This window comes from Dendrobates tinctorius, unplaced genomic scaffold (genome assembly GCF_039654945.1).
Source record: "Dendrobates tinctorius isolate UK_male_01 unplaced genomic scaffold, ASM3965494v1 ptg000093l, whole genome shotgun sequence".
Taxonomy (NCBI): domain Eukaryota; kingdom Metazoa; phylum Chordata; class Amphibia; order Anura; family Dendrobatidae; genus Dendrobates; species Dendrobates tinctorius.
The window spans coordinates 28,439,125-28,460,612 of NW_027361761.1; the positions used below are offsets into that span (position 1 = coordinate 28,439,125).

The following is a 21,488-nucleotide window of genomic DNA, read 5'->3' on the forward strand; positions in this document are numbered from 1 at the left end:
GAGCCATATTATTATTATTTTTTTTTTTTTTTCTCTAAGCTGCACTTTTTTTCCTCCAAATGTGGGAGGAAAATGGCGGTGTCTTATGGTCTCAATGTAGCTGTCGGACACATGGTGGTGGAGTGGGCTCACTGCTGTTGCTGAGCTGGGTGTACGGCAGTAAGAAGCAAGGGAGGCAGGAGCTCCAGTGTCGGGGAGTTAAATAAAAATGAATATTCACTGCTCACTATGCCTTAAAGGGTGAGGGGATCAGACAAAATTTAACTCACTGATGCCAGAGCATCTGCCTCCCTTTTTTGTGTACTTTGGACACCTGGTCACATTGGAGCTAAAGGGGGGTGTACCAGTGGTGAGAAACGAACCACATTGACCATATTTATTGCTACAATTTTTTTTTTTTTTTTACCTATTTTCCCTCCTCTAAAACCTATATGCGTCTTATGGTCCTGTGACCTTTTAGTGCAGAAAGCACGATAGTTCAGATACATTTAACCTAAAGTATCATATTTGCCATCTTCCTTATGCTTGATTTGGCAGTCATTTGTCAAATACTTTGAAGCTTTCCAACACTGGGGAGTCCAGGTCATGCATCTTGTAATTGCTAGCCTCGGCCAGATTCTTCCGGAGGGTGGAGCTCATCCTGAAATGGACAACAAAATGTTATGACACTACCACCAGAAGATCTTCTACCAAAACTAATTATCAGCATTAAGCAGGGATAATGTCTTGGTCACACGGGATGGCCTGCATTTTGAGGCTGCACAGTATTCAGAAAAATGGCGGCACCGAATATAACTGCACAGGCACAATAAGATTTCCCAGTGGACTGTCACAGAATAAGATGGTGATGAATCGGAGGTAAAGGAAGATCTGACGAGGGCTACAGGCAGCAAAACTTTTTTTAAGACTAATTTCACACTAGCATTCTTGGGCGCAGGGCGGCCGCTAAGCCTCGCCCCTGGCTGCGCCCCCTCCGGTCAGTGTCTCCTCTGATCGCATGAGTCTGCATGTGATCAGCGTATCCTATGTTTAGCGTTGGATACGCTGATCGTGCGCTGGTCTGATTTTGCTGACGCTGCGCCCTTTTTGCGCTGCGCCCAGAGCACAAAAATGCAGCATAGCATGTTTTTGTGCGCTTGGCGCAGCTCCAGCAAGATCAGACCAGCGCACAATCTGCGCATCCAACGCTAAATATAGGATACGCTGATCACATGCATCCTCATGCGCTCAGAGGAGGAACTGACCGGAGGGGGCGGGGCTTAGCCACGGCCCTGCGCTGTGCCCAAGAACGCTAGTATGAAACTAGCCTAAGGCAAATACACATAATGTGTATAGATGGTGTCCAGGGCCAGAACACCAATCTTTTACCCACACTTCCAATAGTAGTTCGGGTTCTAAGCCCCAGCCACATGATATTCGGCATGAACCCTTAACTTGTAAGTCGGTCTTCACTCATCCCTGGTGTTCAGACTTTTAAAGGAAGAAATGCACTTACCCAGCTTCTTCATCCTCACACATGTACTTCATCAGAAAATTGCCCAAGAATATACAAAACTATTTATTTTTAATTAATTTGTATAAAAATGTATATCTACTTATAAAAGACATACATGTTGTATATGCTGGATAAATTACCATGGCACATTCCAGAAGTCATTGAATAACCTAACTGCAGTGCACATATTGGAAGTGTTAAATATAAAAAAAGGACTAATAGCCCAGAAATGATCAAATTACTTTATTAACATCTCTAATAGAATACAATTGACAAATTATTTTGCAGGTGGTGGAAAATTAAAATCCATAAAAATAACATGTGAAGTTGAAAGGATGGAGAATAAACTAGAGGAGCCAAATCAGTTCATAACAAGTTGTATATTTGAATGTACAGAAATGGCAGCGTCAGATTAGTAGCAGCACAATATGGTGGTAGTTATATATATATACTGTATATAGTGACGTGCTCATGCTAACAAGTTTCTATTATGGAATGTCAGTCAGATATGTGTGTGTATGTGTGAATGTATATATGTATATGTGTGTGTAATATATATATATATATACACACTCACTGGCCACTTTATTAGGTACACCATGCTAGTAAGGGGTTGGACCCCCTTTTGCCTTCAGAACTGCCTCAATTCTTCGTGGCAGAGATTCAACAAGGTGCTGGAAGCATTCCTCAGAGATTTTGGACCATATTGACATGATGGCATCACACAGTTGGCGCAGATTTGTCGGCTGCACATCCCTGATGCGAATCTCCCGTTCCACCACATCCCAAAGATGCTCTATTGGATTGAGATCTGGTGACTGAGGAGGCCATTTGAGTACAGTGAACTCATTGTCATGTTCAAGAAACCAATCTGAGATGATTCGAGCTTTATGACATGGCGCATTATCCTGCTGAAAGTAGCCATCAGATGTTGGGTACATTGTGGTCATAAAGGGATGGACACGGTCAGCAACAATACTCAGGTAGGCTGTGGCGTTGCAACGATGCTCAATTGGTACCAAGGGGCCCAAAGAGTGCCAAGAAAAAATTCCCCACACCATGACACCACCACCACCAGCCTGAACCGTTGATACAAGGCAGGATGGATCCATGCTTTCATGTTGTTTACGCCAAATTCTGACCCTACCATCCGAATGTCGCAGCAGAAATCGAGACTCATCAGACCAGGCAACGTTTTTCCAATCTTCTACTGTCCAATTTCAATGAGCTTGTGCAAATTTTAGCCTCAGTTTCCTGTTCTTAGCTGAGAGGAGTGGTACCCAGTGTGGTCTTCTGCTGCTGTAGCCCATCTGCCTCAAAGTTCGACGCACTGTGCGTTCAGAGATGCTCTTCTGCCTACCTTGGTTGTAACGGGTGGCAATTTGAGTCACTGTTGCCTTTCTATCAGCTCGAACCAGTATGCCCATTCTCCTCTGACCTCTGGCATCAACAAGGCATTTCCGGCCACAGAACTGCCGCTCACTGGTTTTTTTTTCTTTTTCGGACCATTCTCTGTAAACCCTAGAGATGGTTGTGCGTGAAAATCCCAGTAGATCAGCAGTTTCTGAAATACTCAGACCAGCCCTTCTGGCACCAACAATCATGCCACGTTCAAAGGCACTCAAATCACCTTTCTTCCCCATACTGATGCTCGGTTTGAACTGCAGGAGATTGTCTTGACCATGTCTACATGCCTAAATGCACTGAGTTGCCGCCATGTGATTGGCTGATTAGAAATTAAGTCTTAACACACAGTTGGACAGGTGTACCTAATAAAGTGGCCAGTGAGTGTGTGTATATATATATATATATATATATATATATATATATATATATATATAATATATATAGACAACAAAAGGAGATCCATAAGAGGTTTATGTAGGAAAGGGCACCAAAAAACTGTAATATATCAAATGCACTATACGGCGATAATAGTATATCAAAAAGCAGTATCAAGTTGGCACGTAAAAATTGTGCTGATGTATTTGATAATTAGAATAACCAATAGATACAAAAGATAAATATGTAAAAAAAAAAAAGAACCAGAAGCAGTAAGTATAACCAGCACACTATATGGCTATGATGCAAAGTATAGCAGTATCCAATCAGTATGAAGCTGCACTATATGGCAATGCTGTGTATAAGGGTGAAGTATAATGTGCCAAAGTGCACATCAGTATAGCCAATGTACTATATGGTGGTAATACATAGTGTAATGTGCTAAAGAGCACAAACCTGTAAGATGTGTGCGTATACACTCAGATATTTTACTGCACTTAATTGCTATTACTATTATTCATTTTTATAGCGCCATTTATTCCATGTTGCTTTACTTCTCTACTTGTGTGCCTTGTACTGCTCATCTTTATTGTACTTGTCTTTGTATGCTCCTTTTTCGCATGTAGAGGACCCTGCCTGTGAGGCCTCAGTCTACAGGGGATAGGTGTGGATACACTAGGAGAGGGTAGAGCTGTTCGTGCAGCAGTTCAGTAGACTTAGGATCACTGCAGGTTGTAGGCTTGTCAGAGGTGGGTCTTCAGGTTCCTTTTGAAAGTTTCTGTGGTAGGCGAGAGTCTGTTGTGTTGGGGTACAGTTCCAGAGTGTGGGGGAAGCACGGGAGAAAACTTGTATGCGGTTGTGGGAAGAAGAGATAAGGGGGGATTAGAGAAGGTGATCTAGAGAGGTTTGAAGGTTGCATGTAGGTAAGTACCTGGGAGGCCATGTCACAGATGTATGGAGGAGACAGGCTGCGGATGGCATTGTATGTCAGTTAGGGTTTTGCTCTGGAGCCTCCAGACAATACTAAGCCAGTGAAGGGCTTGGCAGAGAGGAGAGGCTGGTGAATAACAGGGAGACAGGTGGATTAGTCGGGCAGCAAAGTTTAGGATAGATTGGTACTAGAGAGGAGGCCAGAGAGAAGGAGGTTGCAATAGTCGAGGAGGGAGATGAGGGCTTGCACAAGCATTTTTGCAGTTTCTTGGTCAAGGAATGTACGGATCAGGAAAGTTTTGAGTTGGAGTAGGTAGGATGCAAGGGCTTGGATATGTGGCTTGAAAGAGAGGGCAGAGTCAAGGATTACACCGAGGCACCCAGCATGCAGTACTGGGGAAAGTGAGCAGCCATTGACGTTGATGGCTTGGTCTGATGGACGGGTAGAGTGATATGGGGGGAGAAAGATGATAAATTCTGAGTTGTCCATGTTTTAGTTTTAGAAAGCATGCAAAAAAAGACGAAATGGCAGACATTGTGTGATTTTGGTCAGCAAGGTGGTAATGTCAGGTCTACATCTGTCACTGGCGTAGAGATGATACTGAAATCCATGGGATTCTATGAGCTGTCCCAGGCCGAAGGTGTAGATGGAGAAGAGTAGGGGTCTAAGAACTGAGCCTTGGGTAAAAACACATTGTGGGCGAGGTGAGAAGCTGGTGTGGGAGAGGGACACTGAATGTTCGGTCTGTTATATATGATGAGATCCAGGATAGGGCCAAATCTGTGATGCCAAGAGATGAGAGGGTCTGTAATAGGGAATGGTCCACAGTGTCAAAGGCGGAAGACGGGTCCAGGAGGAGGACAGTAGTATCACTTGATCTTGACGGTTTGTTGGTCATTGGTGACTTTAGTTAGAGCGGTTTCAGTTGAGTGAAGCCTGATTGTAACAGGTCAAAGAGGGAACAATGTCTAATTATACATGGAATCCTGTCCCCATTAGGAAGATACATGTGCTTATAGGAAAGTCCATCCACCATACCTACAGACACCTAAAATTACAATAAATATAAAAAAATGTACCTTCCGGAAGACGTATTCTGGATGATGCAACCACGACGCATTAAGAAGTCTGGAAAGAATTCCTGTGGGTATGAAAACTTGCTATTCTTGAATTAAAGAGAATCGTACGAGACGATGCTCAGTTTTTCACCAGTTTCTGCTTCTTCGCTTCTTCCACAGCTTGGTTTAGCTCTGCTTCATCTGCAGTTTTTTTTTGCAATATTTGTGCAAATGTGCAGATGGCTTGTCATGAAGCTTGATGCATGTGTTGCAGGCAAGGAGATTGTGGTTAGCAGAGGCCATCTTCACTGTGGGGTAGAATTTGAAGAATAAGTCTTGTTCCAGAAAGTCAGTAGGTCCAAATGCCAAAATAGGAAGGAGCAGAGGGCAAACTTCCAGTAGTTTTAGGCAAGTGAATTGACAACATGGCTTATGCAGCTCTGTGTATATATACAGGTACTATGGCCAATCAGATTGAAGGTAGAAAATTAAATTGCCACAATTATTTATTTGTAACAGAATCCTGTGTAGTCAGTTGGATGGAGATGTAAATTGTCAATATAGTGAGTGATAAATCAAGGTGTTAAATTGGGTCCTAATGTTAATGAATTGAGCAGGTCTATTAGTGTGAAATCCCTAATTTCTTTGTCTTCCTTTAAAATGATCTTTCAGTATTAAGACTTTTATATGCCCTACACTGTCCAGGTCCAGAGAACTTTTTTCCCACAGGTGTCTCCAGCATCACTCCCCAGAATACTGCTGTCAATTTAGGATATAAAGGTATTTACATTGATTTTCTGGCTGACACGATACCGCAATATAATTTTTATTATATATTATGTTAAACAAAATACAGAATAGAAGTGAAAATACTCTATTGCCATCTACTGTTAAATTAATAGATATGAAAACAATTTTAAGTGTAATGTGCATCCTCTGTGCATTGGGGACCAATAATGTGTCTTCCTTTTTGAACCTTTACATTCTGTTAAATGAGCACAAGATGGAGATACACGGGAACATTTGTTAATAAACTTTGTCTTCAGCTCTGCTGTGGTGCCAGATTTATGAGATGAGCTTGGCTCACTGGTGGTGTTAGGTGACATGAATCAAGCTTATAACATAAATATAGGACCCAGTATAATAAATTGCAGTCTTTAATAGTTACATATGGCCAAAAGTTTGTAATGACCAGAGGTCCGATTGAGATCCATTGTGTCACAAACCGAGATTGAGGCAGAAATACCAAGCCTTTACTCAAACAGCAGATAAAGTAGAACTTAGTATATGGAAGAAACATATTGAATCCCCTTATACAGTACACTCACTGCTGAAATCACTATGCCAATCCAAGGTTCCCTGAAGAGTGTATTACACGGAGATTTGAAATTTACACAGCAAAGGTCAATTCATGTACTCTGAGAACAGGTGTAAATCTAATGTAGTGATATCAAGGGACCCCCTGGAATGGCACAGTCAGTATAATCTACAATAACAATACATGTAAATATAATATGTAATAGAAAGGTCCTTAAGCGCATCAACTAGGGATACCCAGGTATCTATGACTACGGTACCTTTAACCTGAGGTCAGTCTCCTCTCAGGCATATAGATTGCGTAGGCTGTAGCCAGTCCCAGATCTTCAGTGCCAATCAGTTGCAGCAACACAAGGTTCCTCATCTTGTTGGCTGGTGCCAAGCCCAAATGCCAGCAACTTATAGTTCTGTAGCCTCAAGATGCTGTCTCTCCTCCAGTAGTTCCTCATGAATTCTCCTAGAAGCAATGTGCCTGTTTTTGTATAAAATCTGTCTAATATTGCTTCTCAGCTCATCACAGCAGGGACTCCACAGTCACACAGCTCTCAGGAATGCACTGTCTTTGTTCCATAGCAAGGTCTCAGGCTCCCAAGATGAAGAGTTGCAGTACAGTCTCATACAGCGTTCAATCTTTGCTTCTCACAAGCTGCTCCACATAGTGTCCCTCAGGGCAGTCTCTCTTCTCTTCTGGAAGCTTCCCTTTACAGCTCTAGCCAGCTAACACTGGGCCCCAGCACACAGACTCCCAGGCACTCACAGCACCTGCTCTTAGCTGAAGCAAGCAAACACCACAGGGTCCTATTGCTCTCATGGTGTAATCACAAGCTAATTGTGTGTGTGTGTGTGTGTGTGTGTGTGTGTGTGTTGTTGTGTTTTTTTTTTTTTTTTTTTTTTTTTTTTGTGTTCATGTCACTCGGTGAACTCAGCACTCTATTAACATACAAAAGCTAGAAATGTGTTCCCAGGCACCTGACAAACTGTTTTCAGAACTTCAGGGGCTGATGAAGATGAATGCTTGATCCGTTTGTATTTCATAAGCCTGTGCACTAGATTTGCTCTGAGGGGGGTCTGATATCCATGTAAAGGTTCCCTGGCAAAAGGGATGTACACAGAAATCATGGGCCCTATAGCAGAAAGTCTAATTGGGGACCTCCTCCCAAAAAAATGTGGTTAAATCACAGAAGAGCTTGTATTGTGAAGCTACAGCCTTTACTAAGTAATATTCATACTATTGAAGCCCCTAGATTCTCTCGCATTGCCCACATAAAGTATGATGCCAACAAAAGTGACCTCAGTATCAGTCCCCAGACAAAGCTTCACATTGTATAATTGCTGAAATACTGTAAAATGGCCCCATCATAGCCCTTCAAATAGTAGAATGGCCTCCACATAGCCATGTAAAAGGTATACTGGCCCCCATGTAGCCGTGCAAACCATATAATGGCGCCCACGTAGCTCTGCATGCGGTGTAATAGCCCCCTTCATAGCCCTGCAAATTTTGTAATGGCCTCTATGTACCCCTGTGAATGGTATAACGGCCCCTACACAGCCCTGAAAATGGTATAATAGCCCCCACATATACCTTCAGACACTAAAATGGCCATGCATATAATGACCCTCACATAGCCCTTCAAGTAGTATAATGCAACCCCCCTAGTCCTCCATATAATATAATGGGCTCCACATAGTCTTCCAAATGGTAAAATTGGCCCCACATAGTCTTCATTACAGAAGGTCCCATATGGTATTCCCCTTTACATTAGGGCCCATATAGTATTTTCTATACAGTAGGGCTCATATAGTATTCACTTTACAGTAGAGATCACAGCTAAGGAAGTTGGGGTTATTCACGTCAATGCTTTAGTACTGACCCCTAAGCATTGTTACAGGGGAGCCCCACCCTGGAACACCATGGATGTCATGGCAGTTCAGTTCCACACGCTGGAACAGACTTTGTACGCTGTTATAGGTGGTAGGTTGAACAACACAAGAACTGAGCAAATAAACTTTATATTTTATAAAGTGAGTTTATTAGTATAATTTAAAATGATACATAAGGGACAAACCAGCATTAGTGAGTCAGGAAAGCTGATTCTTGGGATAGGCAGCAGTGAGACCTGTGCGTGCAGCAAGTGGCCGATTCTGGACTGTCGGCAATCCAGCATTTCTAAAGTCCATTTTTTGATCAATGAATTTTTTTTTCTTCCGTTATTCCTGGTCTTTATCTGGTGTATTTTTGTATGGTTTTTGTCCACTGTTAGTCAATTCTGTATCCATCTTGGTTTTGCTGGTGTCCTGGGGCAGTTGTGCTAAGAATAGATAATAGATTTTTATAACATTTTACCACATTCAATTATTGTGAGATCTCCAGACATGTTTACTAATATTTCAAAATCTATAAAATTGTCCATACTTTATTCCTTTTCTGTAATATGACAGCATACATCGGCTCAAACATCACAGCACCAATGGCAAGGCCTTCTGAAGCAACATGTGTCTAGATTTTCTAGACCAGGGGTCCGCGGCCCAGCACCGGGCCGTTGCAGTGCCCTTGCCGGTCCGCGGACAGAAGGGGAGCCGGCGGCGGTGCAGCAGCTGATACTCACCCTGCATCCTGCGGCGGCTTCATCCAGCGCTGAGCGGTCACATGCTACCGCCCATTTAAGGTCATGAATATGGACGCCACTCGGCTCCCATAGGCGTGGCGTCCATATTCATAGACCTTAAGGAGCGGTAGCACGTGACCGCTCCGCACAGGAGCTGAAGCGCCGCGAGATGCAGGGAGGGAAGTTTAGCGACGTGAGGGTAAGTATGATGGGGGAGGATGGGGGAGCCGAGAGGAGCCATATATACAAGGGAGGGAGAGTGGGAGCGGAGCCATATATACAAGGGAGGCCGGGAGAGTGGGAGTGGAGCCATACATACAAGGGAGGGAGAGTGGCAGCGGAGCCATATATACAGGGGAGGGAGTGAGAGCGGAGCCGTATATACAAGGGAGGCCGGGAGAGTGGGTGTGGAGCAATATATACAGGGGAGGGAGAGTGGGAGTGGAGCCATATATAAAAGGGAGGCCGGGAGAGTGGGAGCGGAGCCGTATATACAAGGGAGGCCGGGAGAGTGAGAGCGGAGCCGTATATACAAGGGAGGCCGGGAGAGTGGGAGTGGAGCCATATATACAGGGGAGGGAGAGTGGGAGTTGAGCCATATATACAGGGGAGGGAGAGTGGGAGTGGAGCCATATATACAAGGGAGGCCGGGAGAGTGGGAGCGGAGCCATATATACAAGGGAGGCCGGGAGAGTTGGAGCGGAGCCGTATATACAAGGGAGGGAGAGTGAGAGCGGAGCCATATATACAAGGGAGGCCGGGAGAGTGGGAGCGGAGCCATATATACAAGGGAGGCCGGGAGAGTGGGAGCGGAGCCATATATACAAGGGAGGCCGGGAGAGTGGGAGCGGAGCCATATATACAAGGGAGGCCGGGAGAGTGGGAGCGGAGCCATATATACAAGGGAGGTCGGGAGAGTGGGAGCGGAGCCATATATACAAGGGAGGCCGGGAGAGTGGGAGCGGAGCCATATATACAAGGGAGGCCGGGAGAGTGGGAGCGGAGCCATATATACAAGGGAGGCCGGGAGAGTGGGAGCGGAGCCATATATACAAGGGAGGCCGGGAGAGTGGGAGCGGAGCCATATATACAAGGGAGGCCGGGAGAGTGGGAGCGGAGCCATATATACAAGGGAGGCCGGGAGAGTGGGAGCGGAGCCATATATACAAGGGAGGCCGGGAGAGTGGGAGCGGAGCCATATATACAAGGGAGGCCGGGAGAGTGGGAGCAGAGCCATATATACAGGGGAGGGAGAGTGAGAGCGGAGCCATATATACAAGGGAGGCCGGGAGAGTGGGAGCGGAGCCATATATACAAGGGAGGGAGAGTGGGAGTGGAGCCATATATACAGGGGAGGGAGTGAGAGCGGAGCCGTATATACAAGGGTGGCCGGGAGAGTGGGTGTGGAGCCATATATACAGGGGAGGGAGAGTGGGAGTGGAGCCATATATACAGGGGAGGGAGAGTGGGAGCGGAGCCATATATACAGGGGAGGGAGAGTGGGAGCGGAGCCATATATACAGGGGAGGGAGAGTGAGAGCGGAGCCATATATACAGGGGAGGGAGAGTGGGAGCGGAGCCATATATACAGGGGAGGGAGAGTGGGAGCGGAGCCATATATACAAGGGAGGGAGAGTGGGAGCGGAGCCATATATACAGGGGAGGGAGAGTGGGAGCGGAGCCATATATACAAGGGAGGCCGGGAGAGTGGGAGCGGAGCCATATATACAAGGGAGGGAGAGTGGGAGCGGAGCCATATATACAGGGGAGGGAGTGAGAGCGGAGCTATATATACAAGGGAGGGCGGGAGAGTGGGAGTGGAGCCATATATACAAGGGAGGGAGAGTGGGAGTGGAGCCATATATACAGGGGAGGGAGTGAGAGCGGAGCCGTATATACAAGGGTGGCCGGGAGAGTGGGTGTGGAGCCATATATACAGGGGAGGGAGAGTGGGAGTGGAGCCATATATACAGGGGAGGGAGAGTGGGAGCGGAGCCATATATACAGGGGAGGGAGAGTGGGAGCGGAGCCATATATACAGGGGAGGGAGAGTGAGAGCGGAGCCATATATACAGGGGAGGGAGAGTGGGAGCGGAGCCATATATACAGGGGAGGGAGAGTGGGAGCGGAGCCATATATACAAGGGAGGGAGAGTGGGAGCGGAGCCATATATACAGGGGAGGGAGAGTGGGAGCGGAGCCATATATACAAGGGAGGCCGGGAGAGTGGGAGCGGAGCCATATATACAAGGGAGGGAGAGTGGGAGCGGAGCCATATATACAGGGGAGGGAGTGAGAGCGGAGCTATATATACAAGGGAGGGCGGGAGAGTGGGAGTGGAGCCATATATACAAGGGAGGGAGAGTGGGAGCGGAGCCATATATACAGGGGAGGGAGTGAGAGCGGTGACGTATATACAAGGGAGGCCAGGAGAGTGGGTGTGGAGCCATATATACAGGGGAGGGAGAGTGGGAGCGGAGCCATATATACAGGGGAGGGAGAGTGGGAGCGGAGCCATATATACAGGGGAGGGAGAGTGAGAGCGGAGCCATATATACAGGGGAGGGAGAGTGGGAGCGGAGCCATATATACAGGGGAGGGAGAGTGGGAGCGGAGCCATATATACAAGGGAGGGAGAGTGGGAGCGGAGCCATATATACAGGGGAGGGAGAGTGGGAGCGGAGCCATATATACAAGGGAGGCCGGGAGAGTGGGAGCGGAGCCATATATACAAGGGAGGGAGAGTGGGAGCGGAGCCATATATACAGGGGAGGGAGTGAGAGCGGAGCTATATATACAAGGGAGGGCGGGAGAGTGGGAGCGGAGCCATATATACAAGGGAGGGAGAGTGGGAGTGGAGCCATATATACAGGGGAGGGAGTGAGAGCGGAGCCGTATATACAAGGGTGGCCGGGAGAGTGGGTGTGGAGCCATATATACAGGGGAGGGAGAGTGGGAGTGGAGCCATATATACAGGGGAGGGAGAGTGGGAGCGGAGCCATATATACAGGGGAGGGAGAGTGGGAGCGGAGCCATATATACAGGGGAGGGAGAGTGAGAGCGGAGCCATATATACAGGGGAGGGAGAGTGAGAGCGGAGCCATATATACAGGGGAGGGAGAGTGGGAGCGGAGCCATATATACAGGGGAGGGAGAGTGGGAGCGGAGCCATATATACAAGGGAGGGAGAGTGGGAGCGGAGCCATATATACAGGGGAGGGAGAGTGGGAGCGGAGCCATATATACAAGGGAGGCCGGGAGAGTGGGAGCGGAGCCATATATACAAGGGAGGGAGAGTGGGAGCGGAGCCATATATACAGGGGAGGGAGTGAGAGCGGAGCTATATATACAAGGGAGGGCGGGAGAGTGGGAGTGGAGCCATATATACAAGGGAGGGAGAGTGGGAGCGGAGCCATATATACAGGGGAGGGAGTGAGAGCGGTGACGTATATACAAGGGAGGCCAGGAGAGTGGGTGTGGAGCCATATATACAGGGGAGGGAGAGTGGGAGCGGAGCCATATATACAGGGGAGGGAGAGTGGGAGCGGAGCCATATATACAGGGGAGGGAGAGTGAGAGCGGAGCCATATATACAGGGGAGGGAGAGTGGGAGCGGAGCCATATATACAGGGGAGGGAGAGTGGGAGCGGAGCCATATATACAAGGGAGGGAGAGTGGGAGCGGAGCCATATATACAGGGGAGGGAGAGTGGGAGCGGAGCCATATATACAAGGGAGGCCGGGAGAGTGGGAGCGGAGCCATATATACAAGGGAGGGAGAGTGGGAGCGGAGCCATATATACAGGGGAGGGAGTGAGAGCGGAGCTATATATACAAGGGAGGGCGGGAGAGTGGGAGTGGAGCCATATATACAAGGGAGGGAGAGTGGGAGCGGAGCCATATATACAGGGGAGGGAGTGAGAGCGGTGACGTATATACAAGGGAGGCCGGGAGAGTGGGTGTGGAGCCATATATACAGGGGAGGGAGAGTGGGAGCGGAGCCATATATACAGGGGAGGGAGAGTGGGAGCGGAGCCATATATACAGGGGAGGGAGAGTGAGAGCGGAGCCATATATACAGGGGAGGGAGAGTGGGAGCGGAGCCATATATACAGGGGAGGGAGAGTGGGAGCGGAGCCATATATACAAGGGAGGGAGAGTGGGAGCGGAGCCATATATACAGGGGAGGGAGAGTGGGAGCGGAGCCATATATACAAGGGAGGCCGGGAGAGTGGGAGCGGAGCCATATATACAAGGGAGGGAGAGTGGGAGCGGAGCCATATATACAGGGGAGGGAGTGAGAGCGGAGCCATATATACAGGGGAGGGAGAGTGGGAGCGGAGCCATATATACAGGGGAGGGAGAGTGGGAGCGGAGCCATATATACAAGGGAGGGAGAGTGGGAGCGGAGCCATATATACAGGGGAGGGAGAGTGGGAGCGGAGCCATATATACAAGGGAGGCCGGGAGAGTGGGAGCGGAGCCATATATACAAGGGAGGCCGGGAGAGTGGGAGCGGAGCCATATATACAAGGGAGGCCGGGAGAGTGGGAGCGGAGCCATATATACAAGGGAGGCCGGGAGAGTGGGAGCAGAGCCATATATACAGGGGAGGGAGAGTGAGAGCGGAGCCATATATACAAGGGAGGCCGGGAGAGTGGGAGCGGAGCCATATATACAAGGGAGGGAGAGTGGGAGTGGAGCCATATATACAGGGGAGGGAGTGAGAGCGGAGCCGTATATACAAGGGTGGCCGGGAGAGTGGGTGTGGAGCCATATATACAGGGGAGGGAGAGTGGGAGTGGAGCCATATATACAGGGGAGGGAGAGTGGGAGCGGAGCCATATATACAGGGGAGGGAGAGTGGGAGCGGAGCCATATATACAGGGGAGGGAGAGTGAGAGCGGAGCCATATATACAGGGGAGGGAGAGTGGGAGCGGAGCCATATATACAGGGGAGGGAGAGTGGGAGCGGAGCCATATATACAAGGGAGGGAGAGTGGGAGCGGAGCCATATATACAGGGGAGGGAGAGTGGGAGCGGAGCCATATATACAAGGGAGGCCGGGAGAGTGGGAGCGGAGCCATATATACAAGGGAGGGAGAGTGGGAGCGGAGCCATATATACAGGGGAGGGAGTGAGAGCGGAGCTATATATACAAGGGAGGGCGGGAGAGTGGGAGTGGAGCCATATATACAAGGGAGGGAGAGTGGGAGTGGAGCCATATATACAGGGGAGGGAGTGAGAGCGGAGCCGTATATACAAGGGTGGCCGGGAGAGTGGGTGTGGAGCCATATATACAGGGGAGGGAGAGTGGGAGTGGAGCCATATATACAGGGGAGGGAGAGTGGGAGCGGAGCCATATATACAGGGGAGGGAGAGTGGGAGCGGAGCCATATATACAGGGGAGGGAGAGTGAGAGCGGAGCCATATATACAGGGGAGGGAGAGTGGGAGCGGAGCCATATATACAGGGGAGGGAGAGTGGGAGCGGAGCCATATATACAAGGGAGGGAGAGTGGGAGCGGAGCCATATATACAGGGGAGGGAGAGTGGGAGCGGAGCCATATATACAAGGGAGGCCGGGAGAGTGGGAGCGGAGCCATATATACAAGGGAGGGAGAGTGGGAGCGGAGCCATATATACAGGGGAGGGAGTGAGAGCGGAGCTATATATACAAGGGAGGGCGGGAGAGTGGGAGTGGAGCCATATATACAAGGGAGGGAGAGTGGGAGCGGAGCCATATATACAGGGGAGGGAGTGAGAGCGGTGACGTATATACAAGGGAGGCCAGGAGAGTGGGTGTGGAGCCATATATACAGGGGAGGGAGAGTGGGAGCGGAGCCATATATACAGGGGAGGGAGAGTGGGAGCGGAGCCATATATACAGGGGAGGGAGAGTGAGAGCGGAGCCATATATACAGGGGAGGGAGAGTGGGAGCGGAGCCATATATACAGGGGAGGGAGAGTGGGAGCGGAGCCATATATACAAGGGAGGGAGAGTGGGAGCGGAGCCATATATACAGGGGAGGGAGAGTGGGAGCGGAGCCATATATACAAGGGAGGCCGGGAGAGTGGGAGCGGAGCCATATATACAAGGGAGGGAGAGTGGGAGCGGAGCCATATATACAGGGGAGGGAGTGAGAGCGGAGCTATATATACAAGGGAGGGCGGGAGAGTGGGAGCGGAGCCATATATACAAGGGAGGGAGAGTGGGAGTGGAGCCATATATACAGGGGAGGGAGTGAGAGCGGAGCCGTATATACAAGGGTGGCCGGGAGAGTGGGTGTGGAGCCATATATACAGGGGAGGGAGAGTGGGAGTGGAGCCATATATACAGGGGAGGGAGAGTGGGAGCGGAGCCATATATACAGGGGAGGGAGAGTGGGAGCGGAGCCATATATACAGGGGAGGGAGAGTGAGAGCGGAGCCATATATACAGGGGAGGGAGAGTGGGAGCGGAGCCATATATACAGGGGAGGGAGAGTGGGAGCGGAGCCATATATACAAGGGAGGGAGAGTGGGAGCGGAGCCATATATACAGGGGAGGGAGAGTGGGAGCGGAGCCATATATACAAGGGAGGCCGGGAGAGTGGGAGCGGAGCCATATATACAAGGGAGGGAGAGTGGGAGCGGAGCCATATATACAGGGGAGGGAGTGAGAGCGGAGCTATATATACAAGGGAGGGCGGGAGAGTGGGAGTGGAGCCATATATACAAGGGAGGGAGAGTGGGAGCGGAGCCATATATACAGGGGAGGGAGTGAGAGCGGTGACGTATATACAAGGGAGGCCAGGAGAGTGGGTGTGGAGCCATATATACAGGGGAGGGAGAGTGGGAGCGGAGCCATATATACAGGGGAGGGAGAGTGGGAGCGGAGCCATATATACAGGGGAGGGAGAGTGAGAGCGGAGCCATATATACAGGGGAGGGAGAGTGGGAGCGGAGCCATATATACAGGGGAGGGAGAGTGGGAGCGGAGCCATATATACAAGGGAGGGAGAGTGGGAGCGGAGCCATATATACAGGGGAGGGAGAGTGGGAGCGGAGCCATATATACAAGGGAGGCCGGGAGAGTGGGAGCGGAGCCATATATACAAGGGAGGGAGAGTGGGAGCGGAGCCATATATACAGGGGAGGGAGTGAGAGCGGAGCTATATATACAAGGGAGGGCGGGAGAGTGGGAGTGGAGCCATATATACAAGGGAGGGAGAGTGGGAGCGGAGCCATATATACAGGGGAGGGAGTGAGAGCGGTGACGTATATACAAGGGAGGCCGGGAGAGTGGGTGTGGAGCCATATATACAGGGGAGGGAGAGTGGGAGCGGAGCCATATATACAGGGGAGGGAGAGTGGGAGCGGAGCCATATATACAGGGGAGGGAGAGTGAGAGCGGAGCCATATATACAGGGGAGGGAGAGTGGGAGCGGAGCCATATATACAGGGGAGGGAGAGTGGGAGCGGAGCCATATATACAAGGGAGGGAGAGTGGGAGCGGAGCCATATATACAGGGGAGGGAGAGTGGGAGCGGAGCCATATATACAAGGGAGGCCGGGAGAGTGGGAGCGGAGCCATATATACAAGGGAGGGAGAGTGGGAGCGGAGCCATATATACAGGGGAGGGAGTGAGAGCGGAGCTATATATACAAGGGAGGGCGGGAGAGTGGGAGTGGAGCCATATATACAAGGGAGGGAGAGTGGGAGCGGAGCCATATATACAGGGGAGGGAGTGAGAGCGGTGACGTATATACAAGGGAGGCCGGGAGAGTGGGTGTGGAGCCATATATACAGGGGAGGGAGAGTGGGAGCGGAGCCATATATACAGGGGAGGGAGAGTGGGAGCGGAGCCATATATACAAGGGAGGCCGGGAGAGTGGGAGCGGAGCCATATATACAAGGGAGGGAGAGTGGGAGCGGAGCCATATATACAGGGGAGGGAGTGAGAGCGGAGCTATATATACAAGGGAGGGCGGGAGAGTGGAAGTGGAGCCATATATACAAGGGAGGGAGAGTGGGAGCGGAGCCATATATACAGGGGAGGGAGTGAGAGCGGTGACGTATATACAAGGGAGGCCGGGAGAGTGGGTGTGGAGCCATATATACAGGGGAGGGAGAGTGGGAGCGGAGCCATATATACAGGGGAGGGAGAGTGGGAGCGGAGCCATATATACAGGGGAGGGAGAGTGGGAGCAGAGCCATATATACAGGGGAGGGAGAGTGGGAGCGGAGCCATATATACAGGGGAGGGAGAGTGGGAGCGGAGCCATATATACAGGGGAGGGAGAGTGGGAGCGGAGCCATATATACAGGGGAGGGAGAGTGGGAGCGGAGCCATATATACAGGGGAGGGAGAGTGGGAGCGGAGCCATATATACAGGGGAGGGAGAGTGGGAGCGGAGCCATATATACAAGGGAGGCCGGCAGAGTGGGAGCGGAGCCATATATACAAGGGAGGCCGGCAGAGTGGGAGCGGAGCCATATATACAAGGGAGGCCGGCAGAGTGGGAGCGGAGCCATATATACAAGGGAGGCCGGCAGAGTGGGAGCGGAGCCATATATACAAGGGAGGCCGGCAGAGTGGGAGCGGAGCCATATATACAAGGGAGGCCGGCAGAGTGGGAGCGGAGCCATATATACAAGGGAGGCCGGCAGAGTGGGAGCGGAGCCATATATACAGGGGAGGGAGATTGAGAGCGGAGCCATATATACAGGGGAGGTAGAGTGGGAGCGGAGCCATATATACAAGGGAGGCCGGCAGAGTGGGAGCGGAGCCATATATACAGGGGAGGGAGAGTGGGAGCGGAGCCATATATACATGGGAGGCCGGCAGAGTGGGATCGGAGCCATATATACAGGGGAGGGAGATTGAGAGCGGAGCCATATGTACAGGGGAGGGAGAGTGGGAGCGGAGCCATATATACAAGGGAGGCCGGCAGAGTGGGAGCGGAGCCATATGTACAGGGGAGGGAGAGTGGGAGCGGAGCCATATATACAAGGGAGGCCGGCAGAGTGGGAGCGGAGCCATATATACAGGGGAGGGAGAGTGGGAGCGGAGCCATATATACAAGGGAGGCCGGCAGAGTGGGAGCGGAGCCATATATACAGAGGGAGGGAGAGTGGGAGCGGAGCCATATATACAGGGGAGGGAGAGTGGGAGCGGAGCCATATATACAAGGGAGGCCGGGAGAGTGGGAGCGGAGCCATATATACAAGGGAGGGAGAGTGGGAGCGGAGCCATATATACAGGGGAGGGAGTGAGAGCGGAGCTATATATACAAGGGAGGGCGGGAGAGTGGGAGTGGAGCCATATATACAAGGGAGGGAGAGTGGGAGCGGAGCCATATATACAGGGGAGGGAGTGAGAGCGGTGACGTATATACAAGGGAGGCCGGGAGAGTGGGTGTGGAGCCATATATACAGGGGAGGGAGAGTGGGAGCGGAGCCATATATACAGGGGAGGGAGAGTGGGAGCAGAGCCATATATACAGGGGAGGGAGAGTGGGAGCGGAGCCATATATACAGGGGAGGGAGAGTGGGAGCGGAGCCATATATACAGGGGAGGGAGAGTGGGAGCGGAGCCATATATACAAGGGAGGCCGGCAGAGTGGGAGCGGAGCCATATATACAAGGGAGGCCGGGAGAGTGGGAGCGGAGCCATATATACAGGGGAGGGAGAGTGAGAGCGGAGCCATATATACAAGGGAGGCCGGGAGAGTGGGAGCGGAGCCATATATACAAGGGAGGGAGAGTGGGAGCGGAGCCATATATACAGGGGAGGGAGTGAGAGTGGAGCCGTATATACAAGGGAGGCCGGGAGAGTGGGTGTGGAGCCATATATACAGAGGGAGAGTGGGAGTGGAGCCATATATACAAGGGAGGCCGCGAGAGTGGGAGCGGAGCCATATATACAGGGGAGGGGAGAGTGAGAGCGGAGCCATATATACAGGGGAGGGAAAGTGGGAGCGGAGCCATATTTACAGGGGAGGGAAAGTGGGAGCGGAGCCATATTTACAGGGGAGTGAGAGCGGAGCCATATATACAGGGGAGGGAGAGTGGGAGCGGAGCCATATATACAGGGGAGGGAGAGTGGGAGCGGAGCCATATATACAGAGGGAGAGTGGGAGTGGAGCCATGCATACAAGGGAGGGAGAGTGGGAGCGGAGCCATATATACAGGGGAAGGAGTGAGAGCGGAGCCGTATATACAAGGGAGGCCGGGAGAGTGGGTGTGGAGCCATATATACAGAGGGAGAGTGGGAGTGGAGCCATGCATACAAGGGAGGGAGAGTGGGAGCGGAGCCTTATATACAAGGGAGGGAGGGTGGGAGCGGAGCCATGCATACAGGATGGGAGAGTGGAATCAGAGCCATGTATACAGGATGGGAGGCTGGGAGCGGAGCCATGTATACAGGATGGGAGAGTGGAAGCAGAGCCATGTATACAGGAATCGACAGTGGAGCCATGTATACAGGATGGGAGAGTGGGAGCAGAGACATGCATACAGGATGGGAGAGTGGAAGCAGAGCCATGTATACAGGAATTGACAGTGGAGCCATGTACCATGTATACAGGATGGAAGAGTGGGAGCAGAGCCATGTATACAAGGATGGGACAGGGGAGCCATGCATACAACAGGGGGAGCCACACAGAGCTGGACAGGACGTGGGGAACCACACATAAATTTTCTGATGATTAGAAAATAATCAGCATGTACAGAACTCCAGTACAATTTTTCTTAAGTGCTCAATGCTCCATTTCCTTGTAGGTTCCAATCATCTTTAGCAGCGACGGTCATCAGCAGAAGTAGCCCAGTGCTCCCACTGAAACAGAGAAACAAGCCAGGTGCTCCCACTCATTCAAAACCTATGGTGAGTTGAGTCACATTAATAATGTTATAATTAAATTATAAGTATGCACTGCTAAACTACAACAACGTCCATAGCCCCGCCCCCTTATGACCAAAGCCCCGCCCCTGTCACACCTCCATCCCCGCCCTGCCGGGCCATGGAAGAATGGTCTTGCTTCAAGCCGGTCCCTGGTGCAAAAAAGTTTGGGGACCACTGTTCTAGACTTCGGCATTTTTAGTCTCAATCTCCTCATCGCTGTTGCATTCTGCACATATGTGCAAATTAGGGGAAATATGTCTCCTGTATAAAAGCAAATATCCAGAGTTACACTTCTAACATGATTTCTGCCTTACATTACAATCTTATTTTACTATTGCTAAAGAAAAATGAATATTCTATAAACCTCAATATCCTAGACCCCAACCAAACAAAATTCTTTTCAAAAGTATTTTTGAAAATCCCCAATCTGGGCTATTGTTTCCACCATTGGTCCATTATGTCGTTCACTCGGGACTGGTTGGTTTTCCACACCTGCTTTCCAAAACTTCTTCTCACATCTTCATCTGGTTGTTGGTCCTAGAACGCATGACCATAAAAATCTACACTTTCACATACCTGGGGCCTTTTAGGCCCTTGTGCAAATAACATGGAATCACTCAAACAAAAATAATTTTAAAAGTTTATTTGAAAATTGCAAAGTAAGGATGCATTCCCACTAGCGCTGGTGTCTGCCAGGAGGAGATCTGTAATGGATCTGACCTCCTGGTGACCCCAGCTAAGGCTGGTGGAATCCCAGCTTTCCAGCAGCCTTAACTGGAGTTACCAAGAGATCAGATCCATTACGGATCACCTCCTGGCAGACCCCAGCGCCAGTGGGAACACAGCCTAAGATGTGAATAATTCAAAACCTTACTATGTACAAAAAAAAACAGAGTAACTGAACGGGCTTAAAACGCCCAATATACGCATTCGATATAACTCTTTATAATGTTTTTTTTTTTTTTTGTCTAAAAGTTTTTTATATAAAAGTTGCAGTAAACATGCTGCAGGAATATCTCTTTTCAATGGTTCCTTTTCTACTTTACTAATGACCGCAACAACTTTCACACGTTATCTGTTCGGAAGAATGCTCCTTGCAGACATTTTGTCCACAAGTAGTATAGACGCGCTCGGATTTCCTGTCCATCTTTGCTGGACAAATATAACATCGCTTTCTTTTATCTCTTGGCTCTGGATGTTCCTGAAAACGTATACCACATCGGATCATAGCTTCTGTTTGCCTTTGTAAGCATTTTGTTCTGCTTCTCTCCATCATGTTAGGCATTAAAAGTTCATAGCAAAGTTCTGTCAAGTATAGACGTCTCTTGTCCTTTCTGTTGGCATGGAATTATGGATGAGTCTCACTATAAACAATATAGGTATTGAGGGCTGACACATCTAGCATATTATAAAAAA

The 21,488-nt window shown here is 49.9% G+C and overlaps 1 pseudogene; it reads right to left on the reverse strand.

Moving 5' to 3' along the window:
• Positions 1 to 21,488, reverse strand: part of LOC141098653 (guanine nucleotide-binding protein G(q) subunit alpha-like) — a 120,033-nt pseudogene that overhangs the window by 46,356 nt on the left and 52,189 nt on the right.